Raw genomic sequence first — 19,451 nt, forward strand, 5'->3', positions numbered from 1 at the left:
CAATAAAACAACGCAAGCAAAACAGAACCAGAGACATGGAAATAAAAAACAAACTGACAGTCACAAGAGAGGGGGGATCACAGGGGAAAGAAGACGAAGGGTCAAGTCAAGGAACATGTATGTATAAAGGACCCATGGACAAAGCCAATAGGGGGCAGAGGCTTGAATGTGGGGGCAGGTAGGGCAGGGGAAATTAATGGGGGGGATGGGGACAACTGTAATTAAACAACAATAAAAAAAGAAGAAAATAGCACATTCAAAAAAAATAAAAGGAGAAAACTTTTAAAAATTGTCAGAATCATGAATCAGTCACTGCAGCTGGCTCATCCTCATTCCATGAGCCCGTGTCCTCAGTCAGGCCCTATAGGCATGTGTGAAGGAGGCCAGGTTCTTCAGGCCACCCTCCCCACTGTTTCATCTTTAGGGATGCATTTCATCAAGGTAGCAAGAAAGTATTTTTTCTGAGAAGAAAAATTTCTATCAAAGAAATGTTTCTGCACAATTAGAGAAAATTCATTAGTCCTCCATATGCTGCCACATTCTCTGGATAGTCTGTTCACTTTTTATCATAATCAAGGATATTTATTCTTTCCACACATATTTTTTCGTCTAATAGCTGAGCGATCTCTTCTGTGGGTGCTGTGTTTGGGTGATACTTAGGGAATATCAGAAGTTCGGGCTTAGAGAAAGGAAGGAGTCCTCTTCAGCCCTCACCGAGTGCCTACTTTGGTTTCTCAGAGGTGACCAGAGCGCCGGGAAGGAGGTTTGACTTTGCTTTGCTCGCCTGCCAGCTCAGAGTTATGTTACAAAGGAGGAGGCAGTAGGGAGGCCTTGTTCACCCACTAAAGACCTATTCTTCCTTTCTCACTAGAGAGGTGAAAAGAGTGTGGTGTGGGAGTTACAGCTGTGTCTGAGTATGTGCATAATGACCTCGGGTACCTGACTATGTTTACTCAGGGTGGAATAAGGGTTGTAAACAGGAAGAGGCCAATGAGAGGAAAGAACAGCCAGGAGGCAAAAGAAGATTTGGAGAAGCAGTTTGTATTTATTTTCATATAGCACTCAGGTCAATTTCTACAACTGGAATGTGAATTAGATTCCATACTATTGACTCCCGACTGGCTCTCCCCACAACCTTTTCTGAACTGCTCCATCTTCACACCAAGACAGTGCAGCTCTGAAGTGGGTCAGGGACAGGACATTTTTCTGAAAACTGTGGCTTTTTGCGTTTTAAAGAAAGTCTCCAATACCATTGAACCCAGAACAGTACAAGGACTGGATTGAAGTATGTGTGGTGGGCAACACTGTTGTGTTGGATCCTGGGGTACCTCAGGGCACAAACTAAGATTAGAGTAAATTCCCTTAAGAATCCTTCATGTCTATAGTGTTAATATGTCTAAAAAGCAAACTTTAAACATGACAAATAGGCCTCCCTCTGAAGCGGGCACCCTAGGAAGGGAATCCCCTTCCAGCCGAGTCTCTCCAAGGTATCCCATTGGATGACGCATTGCTAGGATAAGGTATTATCTTGCTGTTAATGGTGGAAATGTTCATAGTGCCCTCTCTCTGTTTGGGGGAAAATAAGGTAGAGAGTAAAAAAAATGGTTTGGGTTTCACTAAATAAGGAGGAAGGAAAAAATAACAAGGGAGAATGATTCAGCTGGTTGGAAGAAATGAGAATGTTCCCATTAACCCCAATCACACCCCTCCACGAACAAACAACCTGATCCAGGCCCCACCTCCTTGAGGTTCATTAGTCATTGTGAGCATACTGATGTCATCCTGGAGGAAGGGTATAAGGATCTTGTCTTTGAGCACAAGATAATTTTATACATATATTTCTGGAATGGCCTCATGCCCACTCTGGGGAAGGTAGCTATGACGTAGTCCTTCCAGCCATACTTGATGACAATGTGCAGGACATGCACACACTTTGTTCGTTAGAGTCAGGGCACTGCCTTCCTATTTTAAAGCTCTTGGTGAATCCATGGAAGATCTCTGGAGAAACCTATAGTTCATGCAGGACAGGTTAGTGGCTGCTCCCAAGGTGCACTCGTGCTACAGGTTGCCTGGGACCTCAGTTCAATGCCTTGAAGTCAAAGTAGTCAGAGATATCAAGCAGGTCCTCCTCTTTATGCACACCCATGTCATCTGATCAAATCTGACTTCCAAAGGGACTATCTGCAAGCAAAAAAGATATCAAAGGGATCGGACCACAAAGGAATCAATGGTAACTTCTGGGGCCCAATTTTAAAAAAAAAAGTAAACTTAAAGGAGTCTCTTGAGCCACCTGATGTATCAACACCAAACTGCAGGCCTCAGGTGAAAGGGGGGGGGGGGCGCTACATGAGTCAACCTGCCTCCATCCCAGTCTCATCATCCTATCCAAGCTCCCAATTCATGGGCCCAGAACAGTAACCATTAGAGAGAGAGCCAGTGTTATAGAGGAAGCAAAGCCTACAGACTGGCAAGATTAACTACAGTTCTTAAAAATATAGAAAATAACATTGCACAACCCTCTTTTTTATTATCATACCTTAAAGTTTAGAGTGGCTGAGTTACCCAATAAGTGAAAAATTCAGTATTACAGAAACCCAGTTGTGATTGTTAGTCTGGGGATCCTTGCCATGAACCCACAGGACATCTAAGGGCTGACAGACTGGCGTAGGGTACACCCAAAGTCATCCCTTGTTCCCAGATTTTTCCTTATCTTTAGAAACACACACGAGATAAAGCAATCAGACAGGATTGAGAAAAGCAGGAAGCTAGTAAGGAGGAATCCTCTAATCTCACTCTACTTCTAGCTATACGTTTCTCTTTTGCATCCATCCCATATAAGAAAACAGAAGGGCAAAAATCATTAGCAGCAAGCATTCCAACATTCACATCATAGAGGTGCCAGAAGGAAAAGAGAAAGAAACTGGAGATCTATTTTAAAAAATAATAAGAGAAAACTTCCTTAATTTGGTGAAGGAATTAGACATGCAAGTCCAGGAAGCACAGAAAGTCACAAACAAGATGGACACAAAAATGCCAAAGGTTAAAGATAAAGAGAGTATCTTAAAAGCAGCAAGAAGAAAGCAGCTAGTTACCTACAGGGAGTTCCCATAAGACTATCAGCTGATCCTCAAAAGAAACTGCAGGCTAGAAAGGATTGGCAAGAAGTATTCAAAGTGATGAAAAGCAAGGACCTACAACCTAGATTACTCTATTCAGCAAAGCTATCATTTAGAATGGAAGGGCAGATAAAGTGCCTCCCAGACAAGGTAAAGCTAAAGGAGTTCATCATCATCAAGCCATTATTAAATGAAATGTTAAAGGGACTTATTTAAGAAAAAGAAGAAGATAAAAAATATGAACATTAAAAAGGCAAAAAATTCACAACATCAACAGCCGAATCTAAAAAAACAAACTTGGCAAATTCAGAACGGTAACAGAATCATAGATACAGAGATCATTGGGATGGTGGCCAGTGGGGAGAGGGTCTAGGGGAACAGGGGAAAAGGTGAAGGAATTAAGAAGTACAAATTGGTAGTTACAGAAGAGGCAGGGGGATGCTAAGAGAAGTATAGAAAATGGTGTTGCCAAAGAACTTATACGTATGACCCATGGACATGAACAAAGGAGGGGGTATCGCCAGAGAGTATGGGGAGTGCTGAGTGGAGGGAAGCAAAGGGAGAAAAATTGGAACACCTAAAATAGCATAATCAATAAAATATAAATAAATAAATTAGGAGCTATTTCCCTTTTAAAATAAAGTTTTCAAAAACTTTGTGCCCAAACCTGGAGTTCATAGTGTTCAATTTCAGGGTCATTGTTCACTTGGTATAGATTTGTGCTCCAGGAGTGAACAGTGATATAAAACACAAAGAGAATTGGGCTCCCTGCACTTAACAGGATCCCAAGTCCTACATCCTATACTTAATACAAGGCTAATCAAAATGCATAAATTAAAATATGCATGAATGGACTGGAAGCTTGGTGTGGAGTGTCTCTGGTCTATATATTTTTTGGGAATTAGTATTTTAATGTTATAACTTGCTATAAACTTAATGGGTAAAAAGTGGCATGTTAGTGTTATAATTTATAGTTCCCATAAGGTTATTGGTCATTTGTGTTTTCAAATGAATTTCCTATTCCTTACCTTTTGTTTATTTTTCTATAGGACTGCTCTTTCTTTCTTTCTTTCTTTCTTTCTTTCTTTCTTTCTTTCTTTCTTTCTTTCTTTCACAGTTAATAGTCAGGATTTTTAGAATTTTAAACTTTTTTCTTTATATGTTTTAAATATTCTCCCATGTCATTTGTAGTTTAACTTTGCCTTTGGAGTCTTTTACCACATAGAAGTTTTACATTTTTATGTATCAATTCTGCCAAACATTATCTTTTTGGCAGTGTTAAAAATTCTGATGGTTTTAAACACCAGACAGATAACACTAATAAGTGAAGTGGGTCAGGAAAGGACTGGGTAAACTAGAAAGCATAAATAGAAAGCAGGCATTACTTCCTTAAACAAAGAGGGGAAAACCCTAGGTTATAGACATGACTGAGCTGGTTTTCATGTGCTCCCAGAGCTCTGGCAAGGGCGCACAGGCCTTGTCAGAAGGGTGCCTGGTCATGCCGGGCTTGAGGACTCCTTGGAAGCATACTGAAGCTATGAAAGCACCCTCTAAGGGCTGAGTGGAAGAAGATGTGACTTGCCGAGGTTGAGACTGGCCATTCTTCACACGTCCACTTTGGCAAAGAGAAAATTGTTGTTCATCTAACTTTGATGCTTGGGATCCCAAGTAGTGCAACGTGACGGTAGCATCCAGATACAGACATTGCATTGAAGTCTGCTTGTGGTGATTAGAAGTAGATACCTTTATTTTCCCTCTCTTTTACACCCACTCTTTCATCCTTTGCCTAGCTAATTTGGACTCCTTCCAATCTCATCTTAAAACTTTCTTTAACTCTTTTTTGCTGGCCTCTCCTTGTTCACCGCACCCCCATCCGGTTGGAGGCCCCTCATATATGCCCCCACAGCAAACTGCACTTTCCCTGTCACCATACTTACCACTTTAGATGACCATTACCTGTTCATCGTCTCCCTTTCTGACTACATCACATGCTACCTGAGGCAAAGACAGCTACCCATCTTGCTCGCAGTTATATTCCCAGCACCTAGCATAACATAAAGCAGAAGCTAATATTGACTTCTGACATGAATGAATAATGCGTGCACAGCTCTGCAAGAAGCACTGCATCTGTCTCATATTTTCATTCAGCACAGGAATTTATAAGGCAAAAGCCGTCTCCCACACTGGGCCAAGAAGTGCTCTCTGGTTGGGCAGTGACGCAGACTTTGTCTCCAACAGAAACTGGAGAACTATGAAAACAAACATGAGGTCACTTGAATCTGTCTCCCTGTCAGCTAGCGAGAGCTCAACTCAGATTTCATCCCAGAAGCTGACCCGTGTTACTTTGGTGGTTTATTTATTTTTTTAACATGAAAGGGAATCAAAATGCTCACATGGAACACAAACTGCTTTAAAAAAATACAAAGGGGTGGGGGCAAGGAGGAAGAGATGGAAATAGAAAAAAACCATGAAAATAAACTGAGTAAAACAGCGTTTCAAAATATATTCATATTCTGAGACAACAAACAGGTAGCTGACTCTCGTTCTCATGATGTAAAACATCTGACAAAGTTTGTTGATTTTCAAGAGAAAAAATAAAAGCAACTTCTGGATTCAAATATAGACTTTTTCTTAGATATCAAGTAAAAAACAAAATATTCTTTCTTTTTTTCTCAGCAGGGATCTCACTCCAAAAAAAGAGAAGAGAGAGAGGGAGAGGTTCTGAAATTTTGTTTTTATGAGTAGGATTATGCTATATGGACTAAACATAAAAACAAAGAAACAACAAAAAGATTAAGGAATAAAAAGAAAAACATTACCTGGCTGGTGTAGCTCAGTGGATTGAGCACAGGCCTACGAACCAGAGGATTGTGGTTCAATACCCAGTCAGGGCACAAGCCTGGGTTGCAGGCCAGTTCCCTGCAGGCCAGGTCCCAGCAGGGGATGCATAAGAGGCAACCATACACTGATGTTTCTCTCCCTCTCTCCTTCCCCTCTAAAGATAAATAAAATCTTTAAAAAAAAAAGAAAGAAAAGAAAAACATTATTTGCTAATTTTAATGATTCTTTAACACTTAGAGAGGAAACACAGTCTTTCTCTATTCAAACTGAACAGTTACTGTAGGCACTTCAGGGGTATCTGTAGAGTGAACCCCTTCCCACTATGTCCTTACAACTCCTCGGATGCTCACCACCAGCTATGACTGCAGCACCCCCCACAGGAAAGATGAATCTCAGGGACCACCACATGATGCCCTTTCCCTGACATAGCTGACTGAATCAGGGCCAACATCTTTCCCCACTGCACCAACAAATATATTCTCTCAATTTGAAGTAACAGAGAATCAGAATTTGGTTTCAATTCATTTCTTTTTATAACCAGAAGAAATTCCTGTTGCTTCAACCACTAATTTAAATAATTCCATAGCAATAAAGCAAAGAGAAAGAAAGGAAGGAAGGAAGGAAGGAAGGAAGGAAGGAAGGAAGGAAGGAAGGAAGGAAGGAAGGAAGGAAGGAAGGAAGGAAGGAAGGAAGGAAGGAGAGAGAAAGAAGAGAGAAGGAGAGAGAAAGGGAGGGAAACATACTGAGGATTTCCACAGAGCTGAGATAAATGTACATTAACCCTACATAGGTTCTCAAATGAGGTGACTTAACACATTGTGGCCTACCAAAAGTCAAATCTTGTTATTGGAGTCAAATATTTATAAATTCTGAAGAAATTTACTGCAAGCAATTTATTGGTCTTGAAATTTCTAAAATGGTTTCACAGCTTCACTTGAAAAAATTTGTATCATATCAATGTTATTATAAAATTACCTGTGAATTTTTAACTCAAGTATGAATCCAGATAGAAAAATTAAATAACTGATTTTCTTTGGAAAATATGTAATAAAGCTAAAGCCAATAAAGCCATTTCCAAGAATATTTAGCTATTTTTTAAAAATAAAATCCTAGCCCTGGCTGGTGTAGCTCGGTGGATTGAGTGTGGGCTTCAGATCAAAGGGTTGTCAGTTCAATTCCCAGTCAGGGCACATGCCTGGGTTGCAGGCCAGGTCCCCAGTGGGGGCCAGGTGAAAGGCAACCACACATGGATGTTTCGTTCTCCCTCCCTCTCGTTCTCCCTCTCTTCCCCCCTCTCTAAAAATAAATAAATAAAATCTTTTAAAAAATAAAATCCATTAATAGGTAATAATATGGTAGACAATTAAATTTTAGGTAAGCTAACATAATTATAAAAATCTACATTTATTCTATACTTGTTGGAATATACTATATGTTAGGCCCTCTACTAGGCAGTATAGCATTGGACAAATTAGACATAAATCCCACCGCAAGGAATGTACATTCGAGAGGGGGAAGATAATAAACAAAATTAATAAAATAAGCAGCATAGTCTGTAACATAGAGACAAAGTAGCATGAAAAAGGTGAAATAAAGAAGGAGATGGTCAGGAAATCCCTCAATGAAAATTTTACCTCTGAGTGAACATCTGAATGAGCCTTTAACTTTATTCATGTAGTCTAAACTTTTAAATTGAAATGGTAAATTAAACTGATACTTATTTCATAAAAACAAAAACAGGAAGGGGAACTCTTCCTTGGTGAGAGAAAATTTCCTGTCCCCAGAGTGAGCAGCCCTTCAAGGTGGTGCCACTGATTCTTTGTCCTCCTGGCAAATGCCGTTCAAGTCCTGCGCCACCTTCACAGACACCAGGACACTCAGACAGGATTCATCATCCTTCCTGTCTGATATCTTCTCACTGGGTACAGACTCGTAACATAAACTAGGCTTTCTTCTCGAATAAACTATAGTCTCCCTGAGGTCTTTTTTTTTTTTTTTTTTGGCTCTATCTCCCCTACAGGTAGAACAAGAACTTGTTTATTATAGGGACTCAGTTACTTAATCACTGAAGAGATACACATATCCAAAGAGTTAACAATAAACACAATTATAAAACACATAGCTCAATATTGGCTGGATTATCTCTGGCCCAGAGAATAGGGCATCCCTGTCTATAAATCCTTCATGGGATTCTCAGGGCCAACAGGAAGAAGGGTTAGAAGATCTTAACTAGGCATTCAAGGTCCCCAGCAGCTGGGCCTTGCCCACTTCCTCTGCCTTCTCTCCCACCACCTCTGCTCACCAGGCCAAGCCTGGTTGTGCAAACATGCTTATCATGCTCGAAAGCCAGTCTCTGAGCTTCTGCAGAGCCTGTATTCCTTGCCTAAAGTTCTTGTTCTCCTTGTCTAGTAAATTCCTACTCACCTAAAGAATCTGTTCCAGCTTTGCTTCTTCCAAAGTCTTCCTGATTTCCTCAGGTAGAGTTAGTTACATGTTCCTCTGAGCTCCCACATTGCCTCGTCCATTCCTCAGCTTCAATATTTACATCACATTATGGTATGACTGTTTCCTTGTCTGGCTTCTCCACTTGACCGAGAGCTATTTGAGGTTAGATACAATTTTATTCATCTTTGCACCCTCAGTGGATAGCAACCGTGTGAGGCAAGTCTCCGGTGTACTTGTTCCTCGATGCCATTCTGCGAATTGAGCTGTGGCTCACATTCTAGAACCACACAAATTAAACCAAGCACATCATTTATCTATGGAGCCAGGATCTCTGAAATCCTTGGTGGTAGAACACATATGTGGCATGCTCTTTCATGTGACATTAAAGATTTAAAATACATTCAAAATTAGCAATATGAATAACTAAATGGAAGAATTCAAGCAAGAGGTTTTAACTAGGGACATTCAACAAAGTCTGGAGACATTCTTTGTTGTTGTAATTTGGGGAGAGGAGCTCCTACTGGTATTTAGTGAATAAAGGCCAGGGATTCTGCTAAACATCTTACAAAGTGCAAGGCAGCTCCCTTAAAAAATTATCCAGCCCCAAATATCAACAGTGTAAGGTTGAGAAATATTGACCTAATCCTTTTACCTTAAGAATCTATAATTTTTTTAAAGTTACTCTAATTACAAGTTATGATGGGCTCTAACGCAGATGATTACTTCCCTAGTCAACTTCTAAGAATGCACAACTTCTAAAAGTAGTCATAAAACATTGTACTCTGAACCAAGGGATCTGTTGGTCCCAGGAAAAAGGGGAGAGCCAGATTTTCATGTTCTACATTTGATCAGTAGCAATTGGAACTCTACTAAAACAATTAGATGATAAGAGTCATCATACTCAATCTCAGAAATATTTGGATGAATTATTAATATCATCATTAATGTATTATCACTGATAAATGGATGACAACTTTGGGAAGAATAACTTGACTACTTAGCAACAAGATTACCAACCTTTGTAACATTTTAGCAATGCATACTAGGCTCCAGTAGTTAAAAAATAAGGAAATACATCAAAGCAGAATCAGGAATGTGAAAGCACTCTAAATGATGACACCTAAGATTAACCAGTCTCCCAGACCCCAGAAATATGTCAAGAATCTGAAGAGACTAGCAATACTCCAACCCTACCTACTTATTCCAGTGACACAAGAGCAATTTAGTAGGAAAGCAAAATTCTACCTCTGTCTCTAGCTTCTCATTGACCATATTTTGATTGTCCAGAGGTGATCTGCCCATAGGTTTCCCTTTGACATACAGAATCTAACATTTAAAAACCGAGCTTGTCCTTTTTCATAATAAAATGGAGGTCCTGCGTTATCTTCAATGGCATTCCCCCAGAGCACCTGGGCTCACAATCCTGTTGTCTTCTACTTCACGTCTACACTTCAGCCTCAACATCCAACTATCCTCTGGGTTTGTATCATGCAATGTTCTTTGGATTTGCTCCTTTGCCCCATTTATTCCCTTTTATGTCTGCTTTCCAAACCACTACCTTAATGCAGGTCTTTATTGTTTGTATACCTAGACTTCTGTTAACAACCTCAGGCAGTATCTATCAGGTAGCATCTTCCTGCTCCACTCTGTTCCACATGATATTATAACAACAACCACAGCAATACTGATAATTCTAGGTTGCTTGTAGCCTGGGAGTTTACAGCTCAAGTTTTGGGGTTAGACTGCCTGGATTTCAAGCATTTACATACATCATTTAGTACTTGTAACAAGCCAATGAAGTAGCTACTATGATTATCCCCATTTTACAGATGAGAAACCTGAAGATCACATGTCTAGTAAGCACTGCGCCAGTATCTGTCCCACTCTGCCTGACTCCACAGTCTGAGCCCTTACCATCATGATAACTGCCCATCATCCAGCCTCTTACCCAGGACTTGGAGAGTCCTACATCCACACCATGAGGCCACTCTCTGTATATCTGGATCCCGTGAACCCAACTCATTTTCTCTTTCTGTATCACTTTTGCATGGGAGGGGCTGGTTGCTTTTATTTTATGTTATATATGTAGTGGATTGTTTTTTAATTGTTCTCGAGTAGCTCCATTTGTTTATATTTTGTCTCTAGTTTAAGTTTTTAAAAGAACTTTGTTATTTTTCTACATTCTTCCAAACTACCTGGTATAATACTCATGACTATAGAGTGCTTTAACACTAATCTTTTAATTACTTGCATGAAAACACTTCACAAATTTTAAAAAATATAATGAATTTAGGTGAATAGCTAATACAGGATATTATTATGAATATAAAAACTAAGTTGGGGAGTTCCTCACAGGTCATCAAAGAAAGCTAGATTTGAAGATCTTGAAAATAGTAAAACCTTAAAGCTTCATTTGTGAAGGCCAAATACAGGCAGAAAAACCAGACTTTATTTTTCCACTTATATAACTGGCCTAATCATTTCATAACACTGCTTAGTTTCAAGCATAAAAAAAGCTCCCAATACTTTCAATCCCATGGGCCACCGAAATTGGAACCTAGAATTAGAAGTAAACAGTGGTGGGTAGTACAGTCGCAGCATGTGGGCGAAAATCCTGGGGAGAACAGAGACTGGCATCTTGCTCCACTCAGTACCACTATTACCGCTGTGGCTATCACTCAGAAATCTCCAATTGGATTAATAGCTGCGACAAGTCATTATTATGGGTCTTTGGTTTGGCTTACTTTACCGAATCATGTAAGCTCAGACTCGGTCATCGCAGTTCACTCACTGTCTGTCTTGTGTACCCGTAACAGATAACTCAACTGATTGAATTAAGGAGTGGGTTCAGAAATTTATGTTCTCTCTAACAGTAATAATAACAGTAATATCTATCACTTGTTGGATTGACAGTATGCACACTGGTTAAAATCCAGCTCTCTCGAGTCAGGTTGCCTGAGTCCACACATCAGCTACTTGTTTTTAGGAAAGTTACTTAACTTTTCGGACTCTTGGGTTCTTCACCTATCAAGTAGGCCTAATAAAAGTTACTACCTTCAGTAGGACTTCTGGAAGGACTCAAATAGAAAATAAATATTACACAATTAGTATAGTTGTATTACTTAAATACTCTAACAACTGTAGCTATTTTTGAGTACCCACTCTATGGCGGGCATTATACCAGGGTTTCTCAATCTTGGCATGATTGACATTTGGGCCTAGATAATTCTTTGTTGTGGGGGGTTGTCCTGTGCATTGCAGAATGTTTATTTAGCACATCCCTAGCCTGGACCCACCAAAAGTCAGAAGCACCTCCCATGTCATGACAATCAGGGGCAAAATCGGCCCCGGCTGAGAGCCACTGCACTAACCTTAACTCTTTAGAAATATTTTACTGATTCCTTAACATACTCTGACAAGGTCGTATGCCATTGGTATTACCTCCATTTTACAAGTAAAATGGAGCTCAGAGATGTTACCAACTTGCCCAGGTTACCCAATCTGCCCAGGTTCAGCTGACACCATAGTCTTGGTTGTGCATTATACCCCCCTAATGTAGGTGATGCTTCTCTTTGAGACTCATTCTTGGATTCTTATATACAAATGCACCACCTGTAGGCAGAGGTCGGAAGGACCTTCAGAGGATAATAGTGAAGCCAAATCTCACTGCTACAGAGTCATGAGCTAACCTCAGGCATCCTCATCTCATGCTCATAACCCAAGCCACAGCATTTCTATGCAGAGCAACAGAGTTTTGATAAATCCCACCAGAAGTGGGTAAACAAGCAAAAAGAGCATTATTCTAAACCGCCCCCCATGAAAGTGAACTAAAAAACATATAGGACCCATCTTGAATTCCTCCCTCTCCCTCAGTTCCCTAGTCAGTTCCCTCTCTAACAGGCATGCTCTTCCATTTAGCTTCTTTTTGTTTCCACAGACTCCACCTTATCTCTGGCCCTCACAAGAGACAACATCCAAAATGCTCGCTGGCTCACCCTGTGCCACAGGTCATTTAGCATCCTGCTGCCAGACCAATATCCAGCAGAAATTAACTACATCAATTACTGCTGCACTAGAAAAGCTCTAATAAACTCTTATTTTCTGAAGCATCATGTTTAAATGTCACTGATATTCAAGACCTTTGAAATGCTTTCCCACTCTATCCCTTGTCATTCTGCCTCTCTATGTCCCCCACCCACTCCCATTCACCTCCTCTCCACCCCAGCAAACTCCTTGCTATCCTACCAATTGGATGAGGGGAACCTTTGTTTCTCTGTGCTCCTCATCCTGTGGCTTCCATGTTCCCTTCTCAATGCCTTTCTATCAAAATCCTAACCGCTCTTTTAGGCCCAGCTCAGGCTGAAGCCCCTCTGCAAAGCATTCTCTATTGGAGCTTCATCAAGATCTTTCCATTTAAAGGTGTTCATAGCCCTGCCAATCTATCCTATACCACCTAGAACCTTAACTCTCTGGTATGTGCTGCAGTTTCATGCTTTCCCCAATGCATTATAATCCTGTTTTATGCCAGTACCATATCTCACATTTATGGTCTGTGCTCAGAGAAGGCCCTCAATGAGTCCTTACAAATTTACTCCATGGAAGCCCCCTGCTGCTGTAGGAATGAGGCAGTGCACACAGGCATGCGTCCCCAGATATTATCTTTACACTCAGGCTCCACCTATATGATGTCACTTCATAAGGTTCACTGCTCCAGGGAGACACCATCACCAGCACACCTGCTTTCTGCCGACTCATTTTGAGCCTGAGTCCTCTGTTGGCCCTTAGCTCTCAAGACTCCTGGTCTCCTTTTCTTATCAGCACACCCTGACTTACTTCAGCATCGCAGTCTTTGATGCTGACCTTATTCCCTGGGAGTAAACCCAAAGCACCGTGCTGAAGTCAGCTCTTTATGGCCTCTTTAACTGGCATCTCTGGAAATGGAAATAATGATGTCACCTAAGCCAATGATTCCCAAAAATAACTGAGGATAAGATCATATGAGTGCTTATGAAACATTCCAATTCCTGGGCCCTCCCTGCTTCAGACCTACTGTATCAGAGTATTCAGGATATGGACCTAGAAATTAGAATGCTTAGCTAGCATTCTGGGTGATTCTTATGATCAGACCAGTCAAAGAAGCACTAATCTAAGATACTGGGTAATATTTTACCAGCTGATCTAATGAGAGATTCAGGCTGAACTGCCAACCAGAAATTAGGCATCCTGATAAAAAACTGATTTCAGGGGAGAAGCAGCATTCTTCCTGATCAATTTCCATTTTTCTGACTATTAATATAAGAAAGTATGTTCTACCAAATAGACTGCTAATATAGAAACTTGCCATGTGATTTTTTGAACAAGTCACTTGAGAACTTTGAGTTTCAATTTCTCTATCATAGAAAAATGGAGAGTTGGGTCAGATCAGTAGCAGTTCTTGTTCATGGATACACATTGGAATCACTTCAGGAGTTTTTAGAATATATTATCATGCCCTGGCTGGTGTGGTTCATTGGTTGGAGCATTGTCCCTTAAACCAGAAAATCATGGGTTTGACTTCAGGTCAGGGCACATGCTGAGGTTGCAGGTTTGGTCCCCTGTCAGGGTGAGTATGAAAGGCAGTCAATCGATGTTTCTCTCTCACATCAATGTTTCTCTCCCTCTCTCTCCTCGTCCCTTCCCCTCTCTCTAAAATCAATAAGCATGTCTTCAAGTGAGGATAAAAAAAAGAATATACCAACCACAGGGATTCTAATTTAATTGATGCAGTAATTATGTTGTATAACTGAAGTTAAAAAAAGGAAACTGGGTGATTTTTAAGATGTCTTCCAGTTCTAAAATAATTCTGATTTAATAACTCTACCATTTTTAATTCTTCTATTAACTCTACACATATATGACATACATAAAACATATATACTTTTTTATTCCACATTTTAAATGACATCTTTGTTATGTATTATATGTTCATGTAGGAAAGAAACTGAATAACTTTAAAATACTCTTATGAGTTATTACTACCATGCAAAAATGATCAGGAGTGTAATTAAGTCTTTTAAAATATGTAGGCCCAGATATGAATAGCAACAGCCCAGTTGCTAATTAAATCAAGTAATGCATAGGGGTTTACCTATCCATTGCTTCATTATTTCAAGTAATATTTATTGTTGGGTGCCTGCTATCTATCAGCCTTTTTGCTAGTTACTGATGATGCTGCAATACATGAGAAGCATAGTCCAAGCCCACACGGAAAGATAAACATTGTGTAAATATTACCAATGAGATTAGGATCACAATGGCATACAGAGAGCTGCAAGATGCATAAAGGGGACCTAACCTACTCTGTAAAACGGGCTTGTAGAATGGAGTGAGCATTAAGGTGAAACCTGACCAATTAATTGGACTTAAGTGTCTGTGTGGGGGCAGGGTGAAGAGCACATTGGAAGGGACTGAGGTGGAAAGAGTCTGGAGTCTACTGGGAACGGAAGGAGGACCAAGGAGGCTGAAACTGGTAAGTGAAGGGAAAAGTGGCACAGTGGGCTACATGACAGAACTTAGAATTTATTCTAACATACCCAAGTATCAGAGTTCAGAATTTGTTCTAGGAGCACTGAATATTTTAAGCAGGATGCTGAAGTAATCTGATTTATAAAGTTTGAAGTCCCCACAGTGCTTGGAGTGGGTGAGCACTAAAGTGATAGACTAAAGTGGTGTGAGCAGAAGATGGAGAAAGGTGAATAGATTCAAGATATCCATCTGGCCCTGGCTGGTGTAGCTCAGTGGATTGAGCATGGGCCTGTGAAGCACAGGGTCGCTGGTTCGATTCCCAGTTAGGGCACATGCCTGGGATGCAGGCCAGGTCCCCAGTAGGGGACACATGAGAGCAACCACACATTGATGTTTCTCTCCCACTCTTTCTCCTCCCCCCGCCTCTAAAAATAAATAAAAAAAATATTTTTAAAAAAAATATCCATCTAAGGAGATTCAGAAGGGCATAGTGATTGATGGGCTGTGGGAGGTCAGGGAACTTAATGAGTAAAGGTTTCAAACTTGAGTAACTGAAATGGTTGTACCATTCACTGAGATAAAGAAGCCCGGAGGAGGAGCAGCTTTAGTAGAAAACATGAGTTCAGTCTGGGACACAGTGAGCGTGAATCACCAGTGAGTCAATGAAGTACAGGTCTTGTTACAATGGGTCTAGGACTCCAAAGACAGATCTGAACTAAAGTTACAAATTGAGGTGCTCATACAGATGATAATGGAAGTCATTAAAGATGGATGAAATCATCTACTATGTGTCAGGGACTTGTGATAGGTGCTGGGGCAATAGATTTACTATGTTCTAGTGACTCCCCTTCCAACAAAAGCAACCAGGTATGATCAGTGCCTGAATTTTAGTTCCAGTGCCATGGAAACTGCCCTGAAAATCCCTATTATTGATCATAGTAGGTATACCCTTCTCTTTTCTACCACCTGAGGGTTTAAGTCCCAATTCAACCCCAAAAGTAGAATTCAGCTAAAAGTAGACTAGCCTATACTTTGTTCTAAGAAAGTGGGCTTCAACAGAGAGGACCTCTTAAGCCTCTAAGAAATTTTACTTAACTCTTAAAAATAAAATTTATAAGTTAAAATATATTTACACTACCATCACACCTTTTAAGTATCATTGACCATGAAAATCCAGGGAGGAAACTGCAGATTTTGTGCTTGGCCATCCCCATGGCGATGTAAACTAAATTTACAGTTTGCAGGGCTGTGATCACAAAGGCCAAGGTCTGTTAGGTCTATGCCACATATAAATAAGTCCACAGTCTAAGGGGTTCTTGGGGCATGGTATGCTTTTAAAATGTACCTTGTAGTTTAAAAGAGCACTGCACCTAACAACTAAGCCTTCTGTTTGAAAGTTCACTGATACCAGAAATAATCACCTATCAACCTAATGGAGACTGACATTTCTGAGATTTGACCCTTCTCCAATTACCCTTTTTCCCTCCCCCCTCCTTTTCCTTCCCCTCTTCTCTCCTCCCTCCCTTCATTGCTTTTCTCTCTCTCTCTTTTTTTCCCCACTTTTCCTTCTTTCCACAGATTCTGCCCCAAAGCTTTTATGGAATGAGACAAAGACACACATATATTACTTACACACCACATACAATGCTAACGGCCCCTCTGTACAAGGCATTTTGACAGAACCACAGCAGTCATATTAGAAATGGAACAGATCTCATACATAGATCATCGTATCTAATTCACCCATTTTACAAATAAAGAGAAACTTTCTTGATGTTCCACTGACATGTTTGAGAATCATCTTAAAGTTTATTTGGCCATGATGTTAGATTTCATACAATAATGGCAGACACTTTCATATTATTTTATTCAGGCAGGAGGCCTAGAACTGCTCTAACCAAGACAGTCAGCCATTAGACACATTGAGGTCTTGAAATGTGCCAAGTCTTAATGGAGATGTGCTATAAAATACATAATGGATTTTGAAGAAGGTATAAAAAGAAGGCAAAATATGTCATTAATTATGTTCATATCAATTACATGGTGAAATGATAATGTTTGGATATACTGAGTTAAATAAATATAGTAAAATTAATTTTACCTTTACGTTTACTTTTTAAATTTTTTCATCTGAGTATATGTTTACTGATTTTAGAGAGAGAAAAAGGGGGAGAAAGAGACAGAAACATCAATGTGAGAGAGAAACTTGGATCAGTTGCCTCTCATATACACCCCCACTAGGGATTGAACCCAAAATCTAGGTGAAACCTAGATATGTGCCCTGACCAAGAATCAAACCCACAAACTTTGGGGGTATAAGACAACACTCCAACCAAATGAGCCATCTGGCCAGGACTATTTACTTTTTAAATGTGGCCACTAAAAGTTTTTATATTAATTACATGGCTCACATTTGCTACTCATGTTATATATAGTTCTATGGAACAGAGTTGTTCCAGTATAATAATAACTATCTCATATAAGGTTGCTTGTTGATTGGCTAACATTTCATTCCTTTATAATTTAAGTTCCTAAATCCATTGGCATTGACAGATAAAAGCATTCATTCACATATCAAAGAAAAAAAAAAGGTGGATCGCATGTCCTACAGAGCCCATGCTGAGAATTTATTGGTCACAGCTCAAAAAGGCCAAGGAATTTAATGATTTGTCCTTGGTATCAGCCCTGTTCTTAGTACAAGACCCAGGACTATTTGCTCATTGACCTTTTATCACAGGACAGTTCAATGAACAAAATTGTGAAATGGTTTTCAATGGCTGCAAAACGAATTCCAGCTGAATATAACAAATATTTGAATGCTTCATGGGTGCCAGGCATTGTGCTAGGAAGCAGTGTTTATAGGGCATAAGTTGTCACCTTAATGTCCGAGGAACTTCCATTCAGTTCTAAGTGAAAAACAAAATTATTTTCATACTTTTCTCATCTTTATAACTTAAATAATAATATGTCTGTATGGGAGTGTTGTCTTAATTTTCAAATTCTAAACTAAATATTTGATCCAAGTAAAAAAGCTGTTAAATTTCCAAAAAAATACAAATACATGTTAATAAAATATTAATTTTGACTTTATGGAATATAAATTAAAGCCATTACCATTTTTTTTTCTCAAAGCCGTCTTATTCATTTTGGTTATAATTTAGTTAAAGCTTAAAACTGAAATGTATTCTCTGAAATGTTCTATTTATTATAGGATGAGGCAAAAGTAGGCTAACAGTTATAAATATGGAAAATAATAAAATAATTTATAAATAATAATATAAGAATAAACTCTGTTTTGCATTTTCAGAGCTATAAACCTACTTTTCCCCCATCTTGTATATTCTTTTCTTAAAGGGCCGGATTTTAACATCTATTGATATCATTACATGGTTATATGGCTCATTAAGGTTTGTTACTAAATAGTAAACTTTAGTTTATTTAATATAAGGAAATTTTATAAATATTCTTGGTGAATTTAGAGTAATGCACTTTATCCAGAGTAATTTTTGGCTGTGAGTGTATTACAGGAATTACTTTAATTACTTGCTTTAAATTTCTGAACACTGTTGCTTAATTCTCTTTCTATTAATATCATGGCTTTATCTCTTTGTCACTTAGGTCATCGAGAAGGAAACCTGGCCTTGTAATCTCGGAATAAATTCTACTTTGCTATGATCTTCTTCCAGTTTGGTGATGGGTTTAATTTAATATTTTAGCTGAATACTGGGTTGGTCAAAATTTCAGTTTTTTCTGTAAAATAAAAGAAACATTTTTCATTTTCACCAGTAACTTTATTGATTTGGATATTCTGAGTATGTCAGCTATCTACCACTATTGCTTCTAGTGGGCAGAGGCCAGGACTGCTGCTAAATCTTCCAACGTATGAGACAGCAAAGACTTTGGCCAAAATGTCAACAGTACCAAGAAACTTTGCAAACCATTTGACATTTCGATCAGTCACAGCACCTTCTCCATACACTACACAATTTTTTGTGTGATTCAGTTGTGTTTTTACTTTTCTTGAATTAATAAAGCATAGTATGCAAAAATGTTGCATATTTTCTTCCATCTTTAATATTAAAATTGCTGCACAAAAATTCAACCATTCAAAATCTATTCAACTGTGCCTGAAAACGTTTGACTATTTAAAAACACGCCCTAATAATGTGTTTTAGAGGCTCCAGGTTCTCACTGGAAATTTTTTCTTAATATGTGACTTCTGTCCCCCACTAACCTGTTTTTTTCCAAATTCCCAGAGATAACAGTATTATAACACTCTGGTTGGTTAGGAAATGAAACTATTCACCCACACGTTTAGCAAATATTTAATAGTGACCTAGTGTGCCTGACAAAACAGTCACAGTCTCTGACCTCGAGGAGGTAAGCTAAACAAGTGATCACACAAATAAATGTGCATAGTTACCAACTGCTCTCAAACAGAGAAAAAAGGAGGGAGCTAATTTAAATCAGAGGACCAGGAAAACCTCTCTGGATCTAACATTTAAACCAAAACCTAAAGAAAGAATGAGAGTTAACACTGAAAAG

At 39.3% G+C, this 19,451-nt stretch overlaps 1 long non-coding RNA gene across 1 annotated transcript; it reads right to left on the minus strand.

Annotated features, from left to right (window-relative positions):
- Positions 1 to 895: 895 nt before the first annotated feature.
- Positions 896 to 8,673, minus strand: LOC128627402 (uncharacterized). Its single transcript, XR_008391594.1, has 3 exons — positions 8,382 to 8,673; positions 5,073 to 5,160; positions 896 to 2,181 (listed from the first exon to the last, which is right to left on the minus strand). It is a non-coding gene; the product is annotated as an uncharacterized LOC128627402 (long non-coding RNA).
- Positions 8,674 to 19,451: the final 10,778 nt, after the last annotated feature.

The sequence above is a fragment of the Artibeus jamaicensis genome, unplaced genomic scaffold, assembly GCF_021234435.1.
Source record: "Artibeus jamaicensis isolate MK-2021 breed Jamaican fruit bat unplaced genomic scaffold, CSHL_Jam_final contig_391, whole genome shotgun sequence".
Lineage (NCBI taxonomy): Eukaryota > Metazoa > Chordata > Mammalia > Chiroptera > Phyllostomidae > Artibeus > Artibeus jamaicensis.